Consider the following 24381-nt stretch of genomic DNA (forward strand, 5'->3'; position numbering starts at 1 on the left):
ATTGGATTAGCTTATTAAATAAACGTTTAAATTACATTTCTTTTTCTTAGTGGCATCCCTAATTTTTGGCAAATGAAAGCATCAGAAAATATATAAAATATGGGGCGTGTGTCCGTGTATTTCACCTTGTAGCCAAAACTGTTCATGCAGAGCAATGGAGTTTATGCAACACAAATAGCGGGGTGTAATCTCTGCCTAGAGCAGTTACCAGCTAGTGATATAACGAGATCTTTGGTGCGTGGTAAACTTTAGACGCGATGCAAAATGAGTATAAGAGACGAATGTACAATGGGCAAAAAAAAAAAAAAAAGTCTTCAAGCACTCGATACAACATTATAAGATCTTCTGAAAAGTAACGGATTAATGAGAGGAATTTTATTGCTACTGTCAGGAGACTTTCGACAAACATTACCGGTAATTCCAAAATCAATACCGGCAGTTGAAATAAACGCAAGCTTAAAGATATTTGAAAAGTTATCTTTAATATATATATATATTTCTTAGGATTTTCTGCGAAGTCAGCACTTAGAACTTTACTTTCGAATTCATTGAACGCCTCTCGCATAGCCCTCCTCACACTACATTTCGCTTCGCTTAATTTTTGTTTGTCTGCAAGGCTCTGGCTACGTTTATGTTTGCTGTGAAGTTCCCTTTGCTTCCGTAGCAGTTTTCTAACTCGGCTGTTGTACGACGGTGGATCTTTTCCACCTCTTACGATCTTGCTTGGCACACACTCGTCTAATACGTATTGTACGATGGTTTTGAACTTTTTCCACTGATCCTCAACACTACCTGTACTTGAGACAAATCTTGAGCCCTCAAGTACTCTGAAATCTGGTTTTTGTCACTTTTGCTAAACAGAAAAATCTTCCTACCTTTTTTAATGTTTCTATTTACGGCTGAAATCATCGATGCAGTAACCGCAATAAAAGTTCATTAATACGATTCGTTTGAATTGTTGTCCTTGCGATCCGAGAAAACAGGTTTCCTAGGCACCCCATATTCGACGAGTAGGCAAGACACAACAGAAGTTATTGGATGAAACAACAAGTTTACTGTTACCAGTCACTGCTTATTCATCTAGACGACGCGTTTGAAAGCTTTAAACCTCCATCATCAGGTGATTTACTTTTGTCAGTATGACATCTCTCTCTCTCTCTCTCTCTCTCTCTCTCTCTCTCTGTGTGTGTGTGTGTGTGTTGTGTTCGCATTTAAAGACAACAGAAAGTGTTACAGTGTGCACATTGTTCACGTGTCTTCGTCGCGGTGAGTTTGTCTTCAGTCAACATTACAGGTAAGGCGTGCAATGATTTTTTTATTTTGACAGTCGGAGTCGATGACCACTCTGTCTATGGGGTTAATCAATAAACTAATCTCCCAACCAATTTAAATCACAAGCGACAAACAATCAGTTACCTTTGAAGGTAATGATAAGGGAAAGAATTAATTCGCCCCAACGCTTCACTTTAGATTTTGCATTTATTGTCACACCCTTCAGTGCAAACCACAGAACAAGCAAGTGTAACAATGAGAGAATATTTGCACTCGTAATATTTGCTATATAACTTAATTATATAAACAATAAGAATCTAAGATTATTCCTTTTTAACATACATATATTTAAGACCATAAACGATAAAGATCAACGGATAATAAAGTCCCATAAACTTGAGCAAGGATCACCTTTTCAGTCTCTTAATGAAGTCAGTAGGTGACATAGGGGACAATCAGACGTACATTAAATGTTACACCGTTAAGGACGATCACTCATTAAGAATTATAACCACAGATTAAAGAAGATTTAAAGCAATTAACATCAACAGCAAATAATTAAGTCACGTCCCAACAAATGTATCAAAACCAAATCTTTCAGTTTTGTAAAAATGTTGGGTCGTGGAATACGGAGGATTAGCGACACAGAAGGCTAAATTTTACCAAACAGCTATTTCTCCAAACCTAGAACTATTTTAATAGTGTACAGTCCTTAGGTTATCCAGATTTACTGTAATTCGCCTTTCTTGGGCATAATGGTAAAGTAGATAATTAACCTCTTCTTTCATTCTCCTGGAACATTGAGCGACAGTAGACGCTCGGGCAACTCATACCCCAGCGTGGCTCGGGAAAGAGGATGACTCGACCAGGAGGAGGAAAGATTTACCCGAAACGGAAAGTGAACTCGTATAACACGAGCCACTAGGTTGGACGAAGACCAGTTGGCGATTTTTAATCATTAACCAATGCTCGCTGGCCAGCGGACGAAAATTACAGAGGCAAAGGTAGCTTTATTTGAGTTCACAAGAATTGATAACTTCTGCAAATGAGATTACGGCAGAATTATCGCCGTAGTATCAATACGGGAATTCGGAGCTGAGGCGAGCAAGCCATCGACGCTCTCTACCCAATAGACCCAACATTTTAGACAGACCGAGGAACCGACATCAGTCGTGGCTAGGCGGATTACCAACTAGAAACTCTAGCACTACCTTAAATAATTAAATAGAGCACTTAAATGCTACGGAGACTAAACTCCTTAACACAAGAATATATACACAATAACAACGACTAAAGTTAAATAGGCCCACCTACTAAACATTAAGATAATCTCGCAATTCAGACATCCATAAAACTAATTGGGCACAGTTCACTCTATCTCTCCGCCAGACAGTACGAGGTAATTTAAACATTTTACAACGTGCTTATGAAGACAAGGACCTACGCCGTCCATAGAAAAACAACGGCTTGCAGAAGGTCCACAGCCCAATTTTTGTTTTTCACGACACGCGCCTTAAGTCAGTCAACATGGCTTTCGAATGCACGGTCATGCAAGGGGCCAGTAACACACACGGAAGGCAATTTCCGATCACAAACTCAAACCAGAGCCAGGATGCCACACAGTTATTAATAGCTCCCACAACACCGGGAGATGGCCCCGCCAGGCGACGACCGTTGCACTAACGACACTACATCTACAGCTACATGACTACTCTGCAATTCACATTTAAGTGCTTGGCAGAGGGTTCATCGAACCACAATCATACTATCTCTCTACTATTCCACTCCCGAAAAGCGAGCGGGAAAAACGAACACCTAAACTTTTCTGTTCGAGCTCTGATTTCTCTTATTTTATTTTGATGATCATTCCTACCTATGTAGGTTGGGCTCAACAAAATATTTTCGCATTCGGAAGAGAAACTTGGTGACTGAAATTTCGTAAAAAGGTCTCGCCGCGACGAAAAACGTCTATGCTGTAATGACTTCCATCCCAACTCGTGTATCATATCTGCCACACTCTCTCCCCTATAACGTGATAATACAAAACGAGCTGCTCTTTTTTGCACCCTCTCGATGTCCTCCGTCAATCCCACCTGGTAAGGATCCCACACCGCGCAGCAATATTCTAACAGAGGACGAACGAGTGTAGTGTAAGCTGTCTCTTTAGTGGACTTGTTGCATCTTCTAAGTGTCCTGCCAATGAAACGCAACCTTTGGCTCGCCTTCCCGACAATATTATCTATGTGGCCCTTCCAACTGAAGTTGTTCGTAATTTTAACACCCAGGTACTTAGTTGAATTGACAGCCTTGAGAATTGTACTATTTATCGAGTAATCGAATTCCAACGGATTTCTTTTGGAACTCATGTGGATCATCTCAATCTTTTCGTTATTTAGCGTCAACTGCCACCTGACACACCATACAGCAATCTTTTCTAAATCGCTTTGCAACTGATACTGGTCTTCGGATGACCTTACTAGACGGTAAATTACAGCATCATCTGCGAACAGTGTAAGAGAACTGCTCAGATTGTCACCCAGGTCATTTATATAGATCAGGAACAGTAGAGGTCCCAGGACGCTTCCCTGGGGAACACCTGATATCACTTCAGTTTTACTCGATGATTTGCCGTCTATTACTACGAACTGCGACCTTCCTGACAGGAAATCACGAATCCAGTCGCACAACTGAGACGATACCCCATAGCTCCGCAGCTTGATTAGAAGTCGCTTGTGAGGAACGGTGTCAAAAGCTTTCCGGAAATCTAGAAATACGGAATCAACTTGAGATCCCCTGTCGATAGCGGCCATTACTTCGTGCGAATAAAGAGCTAGCTGCGTTGCACAAGAGCGATGTTTCCTGATTACGTGTCAATAGATCGTTCCCTTCGAGGTGATTCATAATGTTTGAATACAGTATATGCTCCAAAACCCTACTGCAGACCGACGTCGATGATATAGGTCTGTAGTTAAATGGATTACTCCTACTACCGTTCTTGAACACTGGTGCGACCTGCGCAATTTTCCAATCTGTAGGCACAGATCTATCGGTGAGCGAGCGGTTGTATATGAGTGCTAAGTAGGGAGCTATTTTATCAGCGTAATCTGAAAGGAACCTAATCGGTATACAATCTGGACCTGAAGACTTGCCCGTATCAAGCAATTTGAGTTGCTTCGCAACCACTAGGGTATCTACTTCTAAGAAACTCATGCTAGCAGACGCTCGTGTTTCAAATTCTGGAATATTCCATTCGTCTTCCCTGGTGAAGGAATTTCGGAAAACTGCGTTCAATAACTCCGCTTTAGCGGCACAGTCGTCGATAATAGTACCATCGGCACTGCGCAGCGACGGTATTGACTGCGTCTTGCCGCTTGTGTACTTTACATACGACCAGAATTTCTTCGGATTTTCTACCAAATTTCGAGACAATGTTTCGTTGTGGAACCTATTAAAGGCATCTCGCATCGAAGTACGTGCCAAATTTCGCGCGTCTGTAAATTTTAGCCCATCTTCGGGATTTCGCGTTCTTCTGAACTTCGCATGCGTTTTCCGTTGCCTCTGCAACAGCGTTCGGACATTTTTGTGTACCACGGGGTATCCGTTCCATCTCTTACCAATTTATGAGGTATGAATATCTCAATTGCTGTTGCTACTATATCTTTGAATTTGAGCCACATCTCGTCTACATTCGCATAGTCAGTTCGGAAGGAATGGAAATTGTCTTTTAGCAAGGCTTCTAGTGGCACTTTATCCACTTTTTTAAATAAAATTATTTTGCATTTGTTTCTGATGGATTTGGAAGAAATGGTATTGAGCCTAGCTTCAATGACCTTGTGATCACTAATCCCTGTATCAGTCATGATGCTCTCTATCAGCTCTGGATTGTTTGTGGCTAAGAGGTCAAGTGTGTTTTCGCAACCATTTACAATTCGCGTGGGTTCGTGGACTAACTGCTCGAAATAATTTTCGGAGAAAGCATTTAGGACAATCTCGGAAGACGTTTTTTGCCTACCATTACTGGACATTAAAATTGCTACACCAAGAAGAAATGCAGATGATAAAAGGGTATTCATTGGACAAATATATTATACTAGAACTGACATGTCATTACATTTTCACGCAATTTGGGTGCATAGGTCCTGAGAAGTCAGTACCCAGAACAATCACCTATGGCCGTAATAACGGCCTTGATACGCCTGGGCATTGACTGAAACAGAGCTTGAATGGCGTGTACAACTACAGCAGCCCATTCAGCTTCAATACGATACAGCTGTACATCAAGAGTAGTGACTGGCGTATTGTGACGAACCAGTTGCTCGCCCACCATTGACCAGACTTTTTCAATTGGTTAGAGATCTGGAGAATGTGCTGGCCAGGGTAGCAGTAGAACATTTTCTGTATCCAGAAAGGCCCGTACAGGACCTGCAACATCCGGTCGTGTATTATCCTGCTGAAATGTAGGGTTTCGCAGGGATCGAATGAAGGGTAGAGCCACGGGTCGTAACACATCTTAAATGTAACGTCCACTGTTCAAAATGCGGTCAATGCGAACAAGAGGTGACTGAGACGTGTAACCAATGGCACCCCATACCATCACGTGGGGTGATACGCCAGTATGGCGATGACGAATACACGTTTCTAACGTGCGTTCACCGCGAAGTCGCCGAAGACGGATGCTACCATCACAATACTGTAAACAGAACCTTGATTCATCCGAAAAAATGACGTTTTGCCATTCGTGCACCCAGGTTTGTCGTTGAGTACACCATCGCAGGCACTCCTGTCTGTGATGCAGCGTCAAGGGTAACCGCAGCGACGGTGTCCTAGCTGAGAGTCCGTGCTGCGGCAAACGTCGTCGAACTGTTCGTGCCGATGGTTGTTGTCTTGCAAACGTTCCCATCTCTTGACTCAGGGATCGAGACGTGGCAGCACGATCCTTTACAGCCATGCGGATAAGATGCCTGTCATCTCGACTGCTAGTGATACGAGGCCGTTGGGATCCAGCACGGCGTTCCGTATTACCTTCCTGCACCCACCGATTCCATATACCACTAACAGTCATTGGATCTCGACCAACGCGAGCAGCAATGTCGCGATCCGATAAACCGCAATCGCGGTAGGCTACAATCCGACCTTTATCAAAGTCGGAAACGTGATGGTACGCATTTCGTCTCCTTACACGAGGCATCACAACAACGTTTCACAAGGCAACGCCGGTCAACTGCTGCTTATATATGAGAAATCGGTTGGAAACTTTTCTCATGTCAGTACGTTGTAGGTGTCGCCACCGGCGCCAACCTTGAGTGAATGTTCTGAAAAGCTGATCATTTGCATATCACAGTATCTTCTTCCTCTCGATTAAATTCCGCGTCTGTAGTACATCTTCGTGGTGTAGCAATTTCAACGGCCAGTAGTGTAGATGAAAAATCTTACTCTCAGTGAGACCACCTTCTGGAGTTTATTGGCAGCCGCAGACGGACTTCATAGCTTCCCCAGTCCGTGAACGTAAACCAAACGTTGTCCACAGAATTGCGGCCTCTTGTGCCCTCACGCCCGCATAGAGGGACTGCGTCCGTCCTCCACACGACATCCGCCACCTCCCAGCAGACGCGCTAGCAGCGCGCTTGTGGAGGGTTCGCAACACGCTCCAGGAAAGCGCGGAAACTGCAAACAGAAATAAACCAAGGGAAAACAGGAACCGTGGCAAACGACACGGTTCAGTGCTGTGTGTGTGTGTGTGTGTGTGTGCGTGTGTCACACTGTCCCAAGACCAGTAGTTACGACAAAGTTGTTTGGCTGCTAAAGAAGCTTTGTGACAGTCAGCTGCATCTCTCGGCGGCAATGCTTAAATTCTTTTGGACCATGGAGCATCAGCACAAACTTTCAAATAGAGGGCTATTGAGCTCCGGGGCTAACGAGACATTGTATGTTTAAGTGTTCTTGTGGACTCAGTTCTAGTGATGTCATGTTACGGGGTGCAGTCACGTAAAATGTGTCAAAAACACGTTTTGCCGGCCGGGGTGGCCGTGCCGTTCTAAGCGCTACAGTCTGGAACCGCGCGACCGCTGCGGTCGCAGGTTCGTACCGTGCCTCGGGCATGGATGTTTGTGATGTCCTTAGGTTAGTTAGGTTTAAGTAGTTCTAAGTTCTAGGGGACTGATGACCATAGATGTTAAGTCCCATAGTGCTCAGAGCCATTTGAACCATGACTCTTTGCCATACCCAAACTTGTTGTAGGCAGCGAAGATCTTTCAGACGTGCTTGCCTGTCCGAAGGAACTTTGCATTATATTTCTGAACGATATAGGCACTGCAAAATTTCTATTTTATCTGCATCCGACAGACAAGAAATTCCAGTACCTGTTGTGTGCAGTTTGTCAAAAACTTTTCGTGATGTTATGAAATGTGTGTCGTTTCACGTACTCAGTTCTATATACAGTGAAAATGTGGTGTCACTGTCAGACACCACACTTGCTAGGTGGTAGCCTTTAAATCAGCCGCGGTCCGTTAGTATACGTCGGCCCCGCGTGTCGCCACTATCAGTGATTGCAGACCGAGCGCCGCCACACGGCAGGTCTAGAGAGACTCCCTAGCACTCGCCCCAGTTGTACAGCCGACTTTGCTAGCGATGGTTCAGTGTATACATTCGCTCTCATTTGCACAGACGACAGTTTAGCATAGCCTTCAGCTACGTCATTTGCTACGACCTAGCAAGGCGCCGTATTCAGTTACTATGTCTTCTGAACAGATAATATTGTGACTCATGTACCGTCAAGAGCGACGTTCATCATTAATGGATTAAAGTTAAGTATCCAACTAATTACGTCCGCTTTCTGAATTCTAATTCCTTGTCATGTTCCAGACCTCACGTCAGTATAGTTCTTCCCTCGTCTATGTGACGAATTTGCAGACATTTTTGCACCGGGCCTCGGTTGCGCTAAGAACTAGAAAACACATTTGGGACTGAAAGTAAACGCGCAACCGAAATTTTTCGGAGCACGCAATGTTCCCCACGCATTGCGTGATGAGGTCGCAAAAACATTACACGATCTGGAGTCACAAGGTGTAATTGTACGTGTGCAGGCTTCTCTCTGGGCATCACTCTTAGTAATTTTGCCAAAAACCTTCCAGAAAGTTGAGACTTTGTGTGGACTTCAAGGCAACAGTGAATCCACAACTAGTGATTGTAACGTTTCCTTTACCCCGCCTGGAAGATATTTTTGACAAACTGTGCCCGGGCAAATATTTTTCGAAATTGGACCTAGCAGATGCGTACTTGCAAATACCGGTGGACGAAGAATCCCATCGCGTTTTGGTGGTAACACGCATCTTGGTTTGTGTCGATTCAAAAGACTGCCATTCGGGTGTGCATCCGCCCATGCATTGTTTCAGCAATATCTACGAACTGTTTGTGCGGCGGTCCCTACTGCAGCAAACCATCTGGACGAGAGATATTGTGATCTCCGGAAAGACGGAGGAAGAACATTTAGCCAATCTCAGAACATTATTTCAGGTCTTGCGACATAATGGTCTTCGCTTACGGAAGGACAAATGTGTGTTTTTTGCTCGTGACTTGCCATACCTGGGCCATGTACTCAATGCCCAAGGCATACATCCCAGTCCCACGCACCTCCGTGCCACACAAGACTTGCCTTCGCCGCAGAATTTGAAGCAGATACAGCGTGCGCTGGGAAAAATCAACTATCACCGATACGTGCCGCATGCCTCTTCCATTTCAGCTCCGCTTCATCGCTTACGCCGTAAAGGTATTCCGTTCGTCTGGACGACGAAATGCGAACGCGCCTTTCGCCGGTTCAAATCGGCGTTGCTTTCCAATACTTGCCTTACGCCGTTCGATCCCCAAAAACCCCTTTTGTTGATGGTGGATGCATCTGATTTCGGAATCGGTGCTGTACTTGCGCACAAAGATGGCTCTCACGATCACCCTATTGCCTTTGCGTCCCAATTGCTCTCGTCTGCGCAACGAAATTATTCACAGATCGAGAAAGAAGCATTGGCTCTCGTATTTGGTGTTACCAAGTTTCATGTCCTCTTGTATGGTCGTCACTTTACCATAATCACAGACCACAAACCTTTGACATCGCTTTTTCATCCGAACAACCCTGTACCTCCACGTACAGCGAAGAAATTCATTCGTTGGTCTATTTTCCTCTCGCAGTACCACTACGATATCTTGTATCGGTCCAATGCTAAGCACAGAAATGCCGATGCGTTGTCCCGTTTGCCTGTAGCTGAGGATAGGGCATTCGATTCCTCCGAACTTGCTCGCGTGTTCATTGATGCGGAAACCAATGACGTGGTCGAATCGTTTCCGATTGATTTTCGTCGTGTAGCTACAGCCACAGCTGGCGACTCTGTTCTTGCTCCCGTTCTGCGTTTTGTTGCTACGCAATGGCCCTTGTCAAAGTCACGGATTAGGGACGCGTTGGTTCGCCGATTTTTTTGCTCACAAGGATAGGCTTTTTGTTCGACGTGGTGTTTGGCTGTTGCGTTCTGATAACGATCAGTCCAGGGTCGTGGTACCACGTTCGTTACAGTCCTCTGACTTAAAGCTTCTCCACAAAGGACATTGGGGTATAATGAGAAAGAAACAACTTGCTCGTCAGCACTGTACTTGGATCGGAATCGATGCCACGATTACGAATATGTGGTCTTCTTGCATGGTCTGCCACCATCCAAGCGTCGTCTGCTATCTTTTGCATTGAAGGTCCTCCACAGACAATTGTTTCCGGCAATGGCCCACAATTCATGTCCGCACAATTTCACTCATTCTGCGAGGCCAATGGTATTCAACATCTGACGTCCGCGCCGTTTTCGCCACAGTCAGACGGTGCCGCTGAAAGATTGGTCAGGACTTTCAAGTTACAGAAGTTGAAGTTGAAAGAGTGTCATTCTCGGGAGGACGCGTTATTGCTCTTTCAGTCCTCGTATCGCTCTCAGCCCCGAGATGATCGCTCGCCGGCTCAATTGCTCCACGGTCGCCCTCATCGAACCTTGATGTCTTTGCTACATCCGCCGCCTCAGGTTCCTGTGCAGCGGCAGACACTGTTTTGCTCCAGGCGACGTTGTCTACTATCGCCACTACCGAGGTTCACGGCGTTGGCTCGAAGGGCGCATTCTTCACTGCCTCGGACGCGCTATGTATCTGGTTTTGGGGCCCTCTGGTGAGGTGCGCCGGTATCTCAGTCAGCTGCGCCTCTGTCGTCGCACGGGATCTGCCGTTCGTCGTCTGCTCTCAGCGACGGTGCCGTCCGGTCAGCGCCCTGGGGATCCATCTACTGGCTCGCCTCAACCCCAGGTGTTACCTACGCTGCCTTCCATTTTGCCCCATGGCGACGCGCCGCCGCCACCGCCTGTTTTCCCGCCGGCGACGCCCGCAGTGGACGCGTCGCTGCAACAGCCGGGCGCCTCCCTGGGTCACGCGCCGCCGATCGCTTCCCGTGACCAGTTGTCCTCCACCATGGAACTCTTGCCCGCTCCGCACCATGTGTCGTCTTCGCCCGCCGGGTGCCCCGGCGCGATGGAGGTCGACCCTTCGGCCCCTCCTGTCTCTCTAAGGGCGCATACACCGCATGTTGGCGTGCACCCTGGAGCAGGTTTTCAGGCGTTTCCTAGCTCCCCGCGGTCCGAATGGCAGGGTGCGGGTGGCACAGCCTCTCCTGTTGTTAGGTTCCCCACTATGTCGCATACGTCAACATGCTGTCCTCCCCACGCCGGGCGGAAGCCTTATCCCACAACCGTCCGCCGATTTGCGGGGGAGGAATGTGGTGTCACCGCCAGACACCACACTTGCTAGGCGGTAGACTTTAAATCGGCTGCGGTCCGTTAGTATACGTCGGACCCGCGTGTCGCCACTATCAGTGATTGCAGACCGAGCGCCGCCACACAGCAGATCTAGAGAGACTGCCTAGCGCTCGCCCCAGTTGTACAGCCGACTTCGCTAGCGATGTTTCACTGACTAAATACTCTCTCATTTGCAGAGACGACAGTTTAGCATAGCCTTCAGCTACGTCATTTGCTACGACCTAGCAAGGCGCCGTATTCAGTTACTATATCTTCTGAACAGATAATATTGTGACTCATGTACCGTCAAGAGCGACGTTCATCATTAATGGATTAAAGTTCAGTATCCAGCTAATTACGTCCGCTTTCTGAATTCTAATTCCTTGTCATGTTCCAGACCTCACGTCAGTATAGTTCTTCCCTCGTCACGCCAGCCTGCGTGAACTAAAACGCGTGCATTTCGGCCTTCTCTAGTAACACGGTGTTGGCTCATTCAGCCAACAAAACAGAAAACACTTTTGTTTTAGACTTGTTTGATTTGTTCAACCTGTGGTTACAAGACAGTGTGTTACAAATCAGTCTTTCAGTGCCTCATACTAATGTTTCTAAATTGTTTAATAACAACAAATAACTGTTTCAGCCAGGTTTAGAAAGGTTGAAGGTTTTGAAGACCACATAACTGTTAAAGACAACGCTCAAACGCGACTGTTTCGTGCAACGCTTGCCCCCGTGCAAGTTGCTTAGGAACTGTAAAGACGGGAAACAATGGCGTTATCCAACCCGTTTCTGCAAGTCAATGGTTATCGGCTTGGTCATTCCCAAAAACCACGAGGAGGTTCACGTCTGTGTGCTAATTTAAGGTAATGGTAAATCCGCAACCACTGTAGAGTCATTTCCTCCACCACGACCGGACAAGATAATGGATGGACTGGAACAGGCGGACACCTTTCCAAGATTGATTTACGTGAGGCATACTTAGAGTTGTTGCTGGAAGAGCATTCAAGAAATATTTTGTGATAAACTCTCACCTGGAATTGTTCCAGTTTTGAGACTACCGTTTGGAAGCGCTTCAGTTCATGCTATTTTGCAGTGGTTCCTGGAACAACTAACAGCAAAAGTCCCTTCTTGTACAAACTTTTTGGACGATATTGCTACGGTGGGTTGTACGTCTACTGAACGTTTGGAAAATTTAGACTGGTTGTTTCCAATTCTTTCTGTGACAAGGAAAAATGCTCCTTCTTCGAAAGAAGAACTTGACTATTTAGGTCACTTAATAAATGTGCAGGGTATTCATCCAGCTACTTTGCACTTGGCTCAGATTAGAGATCTGCTTGCATCCCGTGACATTACGGAGCTCCAAGTTGTCATGAGGAAGCTCGCCTGTTATATTAAATTCATTACAAATGCACCGCAGATTGCTACTCCACCGAACCAGCTTTACCAGAAAAATGTTCCGTTTCTGTGGTCCGAAGAAAGTCTCAATGCACTTCTGAAATTAAAAGAAGCATTATTAAGTCGTCAATCTTTGATTCATTTTGATCCAGCTGAGCCTCTTGTGTTAGCTGTGGACGCATCTTCTTATGGGCTCTCCCACAGGATTTCTTCTGACTGACCTACTGCATTTTCCTCAAAAACTCTTACAAACCACAGTTTAATTTCAGTCTGCTTGAGAAGAAGTGCGCGTTATTATGTACATTGTTACCAAGTTCCACCAATAACTGAATGGTTGAAAATTCCTTTAATAGCTTTTTTCAATTCTTCCAAGGGCAGAAATTGCGACGTTGGGCTCTGATATTGTCTAACGATCAGTATGAGTTGTTGTACAGGCCCACTGTCCAACATCCGAATGCTGAATTGTTGTGTCAGTTATTGGCCGGTACGGACACAACATTTGATTCATTTGGGGGATCATGATTTCAAATCGATACAAAGAACTATGAGAGTCTTCAAAACTTTCTTCTCGGTTTTCGATGTGTCGCCACAGCAACTACTTCTGAATCAGCTCTTCAGATTCTCTTGCAACAGATGTGCTGTGGGCGGCCACAGAGCTTTCAAGAAATTCCCTACCCAGTGGTGCATCGGTACGTTTTGCATCGTCACTCGCTATCCACGTGGTCAGATGCTCTGCTGTTGCGATGATGCACATCTTGTGGTCGCTCAGTCCATGCTGCGGGACATTTGGTCTATATTGCATCGAGGCCATTAGGACGTGGGTCACAAGAAGCAAGTAGCCAGACATTATTGTGCTTGGTAGGGCATGGAGACCTAGATTGATCAAATGACTTCTTGTTGCCTTGTTTGTGCTGAAGATCAGTTAGCACCACCTCAACGCTTTTTTGAGTGGGCACATATATCCTGGTCGCCCGTGGTGGCCGAGCGGTTCTAGGCGCTAAAGTCTGGAAGCGCGCGACCGCTACGGCCATAGGTTCGAAGCCTGCCTCGGGCATGGATGTGTGTGATGTCAGTAGGTTAGTTAGATTTAATTAGTTCTAAGTTCTAGGGGACTGATGACCTCAAGTTAAGTCGCATAGTGCTCCGAGCCATTTGAACCATATATCCGGAGCATGGAAACACATCAATATTTATAGTATCTTTTCTGGAACACGCAATGGTTGTTGATGACAAACATATACGCTAAATTTTCTTTTGTTGTCCCAATGACATCCACCACTACTGCGAGTACGTTATTGGTTTTGCCTTCTACTTCTCGTCCTGAGGTCATTGTGTTGGACAATGGAAGATGATCACGTCAGCTGATTTTCAACAGTTTTGTGTCGCCTACGGCATCCATCATGTGCCTACTGCATCTTTTCACCCTCAATCTAACGATGAAGCTGAACGTTTCGTCCGAGGGTTCGAAAGTCACATGTGGAAGAAAGCTTTATAGAATGTTCCTTCCTCTTACCGCTGTATGCCATGTGACAGGAAGCCGCCAGCAGAATTATTACACAGCCGTCGTCATCGTATCCTGTTACAACTTCTGAGGCTGCCGTGGAAACAATTCGTTTTGCAGGGCGCTCCCTTCTTGGGAGTGTGTGGGTGGCAACCACGCGTCCCCTTAGCTAAATCTGGCATTACTTCCACTTACATGTGTCAGACTCCTGTTGTCTTCTTTCCTCTCGGCCTCTCTTGGTCAACTCTTGCTGCTTCGACCCCGCCGGTATTACGTTGCGAGGCCCGAGGGTGTCTTTCCTTTTCATTTTCTTTTCTAACACATGGCTATTAACCGAATGGCTCCCGGTATAAGGAGACCAACCCTACCAAGTGCCAACGGCCAGTAAGGGGTGGATGAGCGAGTAAGGAAGGGGCACCCTCTTGTCCCAGGGATGAGGAATTGTCCCTAAAGGCGGAGGAACCATTAACATGGTCAACGGCAGGAGGATGCAGAAGGCAGCGGGAAACCACTGCATTAACGATCCTACACAGGATTCCCAAATAGAAATATGGCTACTGCCAATTCAGAATTTTCCGAAGTTTCAATTCCACCATTCGGACCTCCGGGGGGGGGGGGGGGGGCGGCATGTCATGGGCAAGGCTGTAAAGAGTGAAGGAATGAAAGAACAGATGAGAATTGGAACATAGAATGTCAGAACCCTATTAAAAGCTGGGAAACTAGAAGTGTTTAAGATGGTGATGGAAAAGTCACAAAGGGACATAGTAGGAATCTGTGAAACTAGATGGGGCAGTAACGGTGATTTTATGTCAGGGGATTTCAGGATCATTAACAGTGGTAGTGCTCGAACAGGCATAAATGGCGTCGCTATAGTTTTGAGAGGAAAATGGAAGAACAACCTGTTGAACACATACCACTGCAGTGATAGGATAATGATGATTAAAATTAAAGCACAACCCACGGATTTGTGTGTAATTGCAGTTTACTTACCAACAACAAATATCAAAGATGGGGAAGAATAAGTAGTATATGAGCAAATTGATAACTTAATGAAACTGGTTAAAGAAAAGGACAATCTTATCATAATTGACGATTTCAATGCATCGATTGGTGAAGATAACAAAGGATTATGGAATGGCAAGCTAAGGCTAGGAAAAATGCATGCTAGAGGAGAAAGGTTGCTAGGTTTATCTGAACAGTATGAGGAGATACTCACCAACACGTGTTTTGAAATGCCCAAGAGAAGAAGATATACATAGCAAAGTTCAGCAGATGGCAAAAGGTATCAGATACACTACTGGCCATTAAAATTGCTACACCACGAAGATGACGTGCTACAGACGCGAAATTTAACCGACAAGGAGAAGATGCTGTGAAATGCAAATGATTAGCTTTTCAAAGCTTTCACACAAGGTTGGCGCCGATGGCGACGCCTACAACGTGCTGGCATGAGGACAGTTTCCAATCAATTTCTAATACACAAACAGCAGTTGACCGGCGTGAAACGGTGTGTGATGCCTCGTGTAAGGAGGAGAAATGTGTACCATCACGTTTCCGTCTTTGATAAAGGTCGGATTGTAGCCTATCGCGATTGCGGTTTGTCGTATCTCGACATTGCTGCTCGCGTTGGTCGAGATCCAATGACTGTTAGCAGAATATGGAATCGGTGGGTTCAGGAGGGTAATACGGAACGCCATGCTGGATCCGAACGGCCTCGTATCGCTAGCAGTCGACATGACAGGCATACGATCCGCATGGCTGTAAAGGATCGTGCTTCCACGTCTCGATCCTTGAGTCAAGAGATGGGGACGTTTGCAAGACAACAACCATCTGCACGAACAGTTCGACGACCTTTGCATCAGCACGGACTATCAGCTAGGACACCGTCGCTGCGGTTACCCTTGACGCTGCATCACAGACAAGAGCGCCTGAGATGGTGTACTCAACGACGAACCTGGGTGCACGAATGGCAAAACGTCATTTTTTTCGGGTGAATCCAGGTTCTGTTTACACTACTGTGATGGTCGCATCCGTCTTCGGCGACTTCGCGGTGAACGCACGTTAGAAACGTGTATTCGTCATCGCCATACTGGCGTATCACCCCACGTGATGGTATGGGGTGCCATTGGTTACACGTCTCAGTCACCTCTTGTTCGCATTGACCGCATTTTGAACAGTGGACGTTACATTTAAGATGTGTTACGACCCGTGGCTCTACCCTTCATTCGACCCCTGCGAAACCCTACATTTCAGTAAGATAATGCACGACCACATGTTGCGTTTCTGGATACAGAAAATGTTCGACTGCTGCCCTGGCCAGCACATTCTCCAGATATCTCACCAATTTAAAACGTCTGGTCAATGGTGGCCGAGCAGCTGGCTCTTCACAATACGCCATCCACCACTCTTGATTAACTGTGGTATCGAGTTGAAGCTGCATGGGCAGCTGTACCTGTACACGCCATCCATGCTCAGGCGTATCAACGCCGTTATTATGGCCAGAGGTGGTTGTTCTGTGCACTGATTTCTCAGGGTCTATCACCCAAATTGCGTGAAAATGTAATCACTTGTCATTTCTTGTATAATATATTTGTCCAATCAATACCGGTTTATCATCTGAATTTCTTCTAGGTGTAGTAATTTTAAGCCCAGTAGTGTACATTATATCCTAGTCAGGAAGAAATTTATGAATCAAATGAATTCTAGCCACTCATACCCTGGATATGATATAGACAGTGACCATGTTCTAGTGATAGCAGACTATAGTAGCAGATTTAAAAAATATAAAAGAACAAACCAATACAGATGGTTTGTAAAAAAGCTCAAGGAAAAGCAAGTAGCTGCGGATATGAAAGAATTGCCCAATAACCTGATAAGTAATAGGAAAGGATGGGAAGGATTCAAAGAGACAGTAGAAATAGCTGCTAAGGAACTAATAGGGTTAAGGAAACTAGAACCGAGGAAACATGGATGACCATGGAAATACTAGACCTTACCGAAGAACGAATCAGGCTGAGGAAAATAGATTTCGATAAATCCAAAGAATAAAAAATGCATATGAAGGAGATGTTGCTAATGAGGGGGAAATTCTGGAAGAGGAGAGCAGTGTGGATACCGACATGATAGGGCCACCTGTATCTAAGCAGGAATTCAACAGTGACTTGAAAGATTTGAGTAATGGCAAAGCGACAGGCACAGATAACCTTCCAGCAGGAATACTGAAGGAAATTGGAGAATCAACAAAAGAGTACTTATGTAAAATTATTAAGGAATACTATTAAGATGGAAAAGAGCCACCTACAGATTTGCTTAACAGCAAACCAGTAATAATCCCCCAAAAAGGAAATGCTCTCGGCTGTGAGAACTATAGAACTATCTCTTTACTATCCCACACCTCCAAAATAAAGTTAAACATAATAAAAATTGAATAAAAAAGAAAATTGTGGCAAACCTAGGAGAAGAACAATTTGATTTCAGATACGGAAAAAGAAGTAGAGAGGCAATACTACAAGTGAGGATGGTATTAAAAAGACGAATTGGAGTTAATAGGAAACCTACTTGACTTTTATAGATTTACAAAAAGCATTTGACATGGTTAATTGGAAATTGCTATTCCGAACAATGAAGGAAATAAATCTTGATTGGAGGGACAGAAGATTAATCTGGAACCTATATAAAAGTCAGGAAGCAGAGATAGAAATGAATGGTGTGAAGAGGAAAGCAAAGAAAAAGAGAGGGGAGTAAGGCAAGGATGCCCATTATCGCCATATTTGTTCAAATCATTTATTGAAAAAAAAATTGAAAAATTGAAAAGAATAACGAAAGGTTTTAAAATTAACGGGGAACGAATACACAGTATCGGTTTTGCAGATAATGTAGTAGCTCTTGCTGACTCAGAAAAGGAAATGGAGTTTATGTTGCTAAAATTTGCCAAAATGCTAAGAGAATTTAATCTAAAAATAAATCAGGAGAAAACAAAAACTATGATAATGTAGTAGGGAAGACAAAAGACAATGGTAAAGTTAATATTAAACCAGAAGATTATGTTCTAGAGCAAGTTGAAAACTTCTGTTATTTGGGGAGCACAATCACTGACGATAAGAGCCTTGGCAAAGCAAGCTTTCCAAAATAAAAGGAGTTTACTAACATACAATCACATAAGCCTAGAAAGTAGGAAAAAGTTTGCCAAAACTTTTGTCTGGGGTGTCTTAACATATGGATGTGAAGCGTGGACTCTGGGAAATGCAGAGAAAAAGAGACTGGAAGCGATGGAAACGTGGATATGGAGAAGAATTGCGAAAACAGGGTGGGTAGATAGAAAAAGTAATGAACAGATTGTAACCTGCCCCTCACTTATCGACCTTAATGACAGTAAAAATTAAACCGCGTGTACCTAATGGAAATTTGGGAAAAGCAATCGTCACCGACGTTAATCTGTCGGTAAAGAGGGAGGAAAGGGTTACATCTAAATGAAAGGACAAATGCAAATGAAACTGGTGGAAATTAATTTTGAACAGAGGTAAAGTTAATAAAGAAAGTAAATGTGCGGTCGCTACGTTAAGAATTAACTGTCGTTAATTAGATACACTCCTGGAAATTGAAATAAGAACACCGTGAATTCATTGTCCCAGGAAGGGGAAACTTTATTGACACATTCCTGGGGTCAGATACATCACATGATCACACTGACAGAACCACAGGCACATAGACACAGGCAACAGAGCATGCACAATGTCGGCACTAGTACAGTGTATATCCTCCCATGGAGACGATCGTAGAGATGCTGGATGTAGTCCTGTGGAACGGCTTGCCATGCCATTTCCACCGGGCGCCTCAGTTGGACCAGCTTTCGTGCTGGACGTGCAGACTGCGTGAGACGACGCTTCATCCAGTCTCAAACATGCTCAATGGGGGACAGATCCGGAGATCTTGCTGGCCAGGGTAGTTGACTTACACCTTCTAGAACACGTTGGATGGCACAGGATACATGCGGACGTGCATTGTCCTGTTGGAACAGCAAGTTCCCTTGCCGGTCTAGGAATGGTAGAACGATGGGTTCGATGACGGTTTGGATGTACCGTGCACTATTCAGTGTCCCCTCGACGATCACCAGAGGTGTACAGCCAGTGTAGGAGATCGCTCCCCACACCATGATGCCGGGTGTTGGCCCTGTGTGCCTCGGTCGTATGCAGTCCTGATTGTGGCGCTCACCTGCACGGCGCCAAACACGCATACGACCATCATTGGCACCAAGGCAGAAGCGACTCTCATCGCTGAAGACGACACGTCTCCATTCGTGCCTCCATTCACGCCTGTCGCGACACCACTGGAGGAGGGCTGCACGATGTTGGGGCGTGAGCGGAAGACGGCCTAACGGTGTGCGGGACCGTATCCCAGCTTCATGGAGACGGTTGCGAATGGTCCTCGCCGATACCCCAGGAGCAACAGTGTTCCTAATTTGCTGGGAAGTGGCGGTGCGGTCCCCTACGGCACTGCATAGGATCCTACAGTCTTGGCGTGCATCCGTGCCTCGCTGCGGTCCGGTCCCAGGTCGACGGGCACGTGCACCTTCCGCCGACCACTGGCGACAACATCGATGTACTGTGGAGACCTCACGCCCCACGTGTTGAGCAATTCGGCGGTACGTCCACCCGGCCTCCCACATGCCCACTATACGCCCTCGCTCAAAGTACGTCAACTGCACATACGGTTCACGTCCACGCTGTCATGGCATGCTACCAGTGTTAAAGACTGCGATGGAGCTCCGTATGCCACGGCAAACTGGCTGACACTGACGGCGGCGGTACACAAATTCTGCGCAGCTAGCGCCATTCGACGGCCAACACCGCGGTTCCTGGTGTGTCCGCTGTGCCGTGCGTGTGATCATTGCTTGTACAGCCCTGTCGCCGTGTCCGGAGCAAGTATGGTGGGTCTGACACACCGGTGTCAATGTGTTCTTTTTTCCATTTCCAGGAGTGTATTTGAGATTTGGGGAAAATTACGGTCGCCAGTCCTATGGACAACTACTATAATAACTGAAAAAGAAAGGTTATTACACATATAATTAGCACTAGAAGAGTGGCAACTGAAGATTGACCCATGTTGTGTGAGAACTGAATGTTTGCCAGAAGTAATAAATATCGCTACACTCTGACTTAATTTAGCAAAAGAATTAATAAAACTTGAAAATTGAAAGTTAATTTAGTGACTGAAATTAATAGTGAGCTTTGTTTCTGACGCACTACGAAATTCAGTAAAATAAATTTAGTCTTGGGCTACCTCAACAATCATTTCAAAAGCTACATGAGTCTACGAAATTTAGAAATAACAGATTTAACTTTGAATTTGAATTAAATGATTCCGAACAATTAACAATAGTAAAGTTTAGTACGTACCAAGCTCAGCTGCAGTCACAGGTAAGCTAAAATATGGTAACAAAACTCTCACTCTTGATTTGTGCTTGTGTAATTTAAATATTGTAGCCAGCTATGAATACCTTAACTGAACTTTGAAATTAAAGCAGTTAAATGGAATAATATTACTTTAATGGTGGCATTTGAATTTCAACGACACTCGGGTTCATTTACCTGCTTGTTAATGCAATTGGGAGAATGAGCAACAAAGGTTCATGCTAAGTTGCTGTAATTTTGTGAGGCAAATGGAACAGTTTGAAAAGGTGAGGTCTGTCATACAGTTCTAAAACTTGATATGCTTCCAGTCTTCCTTGTTGGATGATTGAAGGTTTGAAGTCGTCGGTCGAGGAGGTGGCGACAGTCACTCATTGTCGGCCGTCGCTGTTGCAGAAGCTGGATGTTGGCGCGCCTTTTTCTCGACACGGTCACCAGGCGAAACGGGTTCTTGATGTGCGCCAGCTAATGCTTCCCGTCCGCGACACCGTGTCAGAAACTATCATAGGAAGTCGAGGGCAATTACATGTTGCCAAACCTCGAAAGCGCGGCAACTCGCGGGAGCGTCACACAACACCCCTACTCCACCGCACTCGTGCAGCCAGACTCTGCCCTGCCCGCGCTCCATGTGGCAGAGTTAACACTACCAAACATCCTAAACACTTTGGTTCTCCACACGACCTATCGATGTAATCGTTCGATGGCATAGCTTTCCCTAGGCAAAACCCAAAAACCCAGCGTAAAAATACAAATAACATTTACAAAACAAACCAATTATACGTCATCGATATATATATATAATTACACACACACACACACACACACACACACACACACACACACATATATATATATATATATATATATATATATATATATATATATATATATATATATATCGGGTGTTTAAAAGTGCCCGGTATATTTAAAACGGCAATACAAACTAAATGAGCAGCGATAGAAATACACCGTTTGTTGCAATATGCTTGGGACAACAGTTAGCTGTTCATTCAGTGTGTTCTCATTATCCACTCTGTGTATCGTAATTTCCAGCTGTTCTAGTTGACCCAGCTTTTTGCCTTTGCCCTGTCTATGTAAAATAACGAGACGCTGATCTATTCCCAACATGGGGTGTCCCGTTTCCCAAATATGTGTGGCTACAGCTGACTTTTCGAAATTATTAAGGCGGGAAGCGTCGCTATGTTCTTTGTAGCTTACTTTAAAGGACCTACCAGTTTGGCCTACATAGCTTGCCTTGCACGTGTTACACTGGGTTCTTTTACTTTTTATTATTCTGATGATGGAAGCTTGACTTCCGAAAGGCGTCAATCTCAGTGTTTTACACTGTAAACAAGTGGTTGAACCGATATACAGGGTGTTTAAAAAATGACCGTTATATTTGAAACGGCAATACAAACTAAACGAGCAGTGATAGAAATACACCGTTTGTTGCAATATGCTTGGGACAACAGTACATTTTCAGGCAGACAAACTTTCGAAATTACAGTAGTTACAATTGTCAACAACAGATGGCGCTGCGGTCTGGGAAACTCTATAGTAAGATATTTTCCTCATATTCACCATGCGTAGCAATAATATGGCGTAGTCTCTGAATGAAATTACCCGAAACCTTTGACAACGTGCCTGGCGGAATGGCTTCACATGCAGATGAGATGTACTGCTTCAGCTGTTCAATTGTTTCTGGATTCTGGCGGTACACCTGGTCTTTCAAGTGTCCCCACAGAAAGAAGTCACAGGGGTTCATGTCTGGCGAATAGGGAGGCCAATCCACGCCGCCTCCTGTATGTTTCGGATAGCCCAAAGCAATCACACGATCATCGAAATATTCATTCAGGAAATTAAAGACGTCGGCCGTGCGATGTGGCCGGGCACCATCTTGCATAAACCACGAGGTGTTCGCAGTGTCGTCTAAGGCAGTTTGTACAGCCACAAATTCACGAAGAATGTCCAGATAGCGTGATGCAGTAATCGTTTTGGATCTGAAAAATGGGCCAATGATTCCTTTGGAAGAAATGGCGGCCCAGACCAGTACTTTTTGAGGATGCAGGGACCATGGGACTGCAACATGGGGCTTTTCGGTTCCCCATATGCGCCAGTTCTGTTTATTGACGAAGCCGTCCAGGTAAAAATAAGCTTCGTGAGTAAACCAAATGCTGCCCACATGCATATCGCCGTCATCAATCCTGTGCACAATATCGTTAGCGAATGTCTCTCGTGCAGCAATGGTAGCGACGCTGAGGGGTTGCCGCGTTTGAATTTTGCATAGATAGAGGTGTACACTCTGGCGCATGAGACGATACGTGGACATTGGCGTCATTTGGAACGCAACTGCAACACGGCGAACGGAAACCCGAGGCCGCTGTTGGATCACCTGCTGCACTAGCTGCGCGTTGCCCTCTGTGGTTGCCGTACGCGGTCGCCCTAACTTTCCAGCACATTCATCTGTCATGTTCCCAGTCCGTTGAAATTTTTCAAACAGATCCTTTATTGTATCGCTTTTCGGTCCTTTGGTTACATTAAACCTCCGTTGAAAACTTCGTCTTGTTGCAACAACACTGTGTTCTAGGCGGTGGAATTCCAACACCAGAAAAATCCTCTGTTCTAAGGAATAAACCATGTTGTCCACAGCACACTTGCACGTTGTGAACAGCACACTCTTACAGCAGAAAGACGACGTACAGAATGGCGCACCCTATCTTCTATATCTTTCACATCACTTGCAGCGCCATCTGTTGTTGAAAATTGTAACTACTGTAATTTCGAAAGTTTGTCCGCCTGAAAATGTACTGTTGTCCCAAGCATATTGCAACAAACGGTGTATTTCTATAGCTGCTCGTTTAGTTTTTATTGCCGTTTCAAATATACCGGTCATTTTTGAAACACCCTATATATATATATATATATATATATATATATATATATATATATATATATATATATATAAAGACACAGAAATATCTTCAGGTAATAACATAAGGAAAAACTTTATAGTACAATAGATGGAAATAGAAGGATGTGCATTTCCGGCGTTTCAAGATCTTAAGAGAAGTGAATAAGAACAGAATTCTGCTAAACTATATAGGAAGAAGAAAATCAAAAATGATAGGGCACATAATGAGACACAACCAGTTCCTAAAGAATGTATTTGAAGGAAAAGTTTTATGGAAAAAACCAGAGACAGGCGAAGAGCAGTGTATTTTAATGACATCAAAGAAGATATGGGAATAATATCGTATTAAGAATTGAACAGGATGACAATGGAGAGAGGGACGTTGCTAAATCGACAAGGCATAACCTTTAGTTTATGATGATGATGAGGTCAGACGAAATTTAAGATGCAGGATGAAGTCTTTTTAAACCTTTTTGGCAAGAAACAGCGTTGGGAGCACAGTTTTACAACAAAAATCATGAGACGGCCTTCTTACAACGTGAAAGGTTCCGACTTGTCGCATTGGCGTCATCAGAACCACCTGCGACGCGTTTGCGAGTATGTCAGTGGTTCTGCTGCAGAATGTTTGGCCACGGACTCAGCATGCCCTGGTGTCTACTCCAGTGGTCACCTACGCTCCTCGTCCAGTAGCAGCTGGCTCCATCCTGAATGGCGCCCCTTTGAGGTCGACACCCCGCCGCCGCCATCACTGACGTCACCGATGTCGGCGCCATCCCGCAGCCTGAACCAATATTCGTGGAAGTGCCGCCCCTGGGTGGCCATCACGCCGCTCCAGAAAGTTGTATGGAAGCTCGAGTCGTATTTAGGTCGGAATTGCGACAGCAGTTAGGTCGGTCTTCACTAGTCCACTTGTGAATGTGTAGAATTGACTTAAGCAGTGGCACTTTTAATTACTAATCACGTTACTGGGTGACGTATGCCATACCAGTGTGCCACAGGATGTGATTGTGGAGCGGAGCGCCGGCTTTCTGCGACTGGAAGTCGGTTGGGTTAAATAATACTTTTTTACTCAGTTCAGAACTACAAACTTCCAAG

The sequence above is a fragment of the Schistocerca gregaria genome, chromosome 1, assembly GCF_023897955.1.
Source record: "Schistocerca gregaria isolate iqSchGreg1 chromosome 1, iqSchGreg1.2, whole genome shotgun sequence".
Lineage (NCBI taxonomy): Eukaryota > Metazoa > Arthropoda > Insecta > Orthoptera > Acrididae > Schistocerca > Schistocerca gregaria.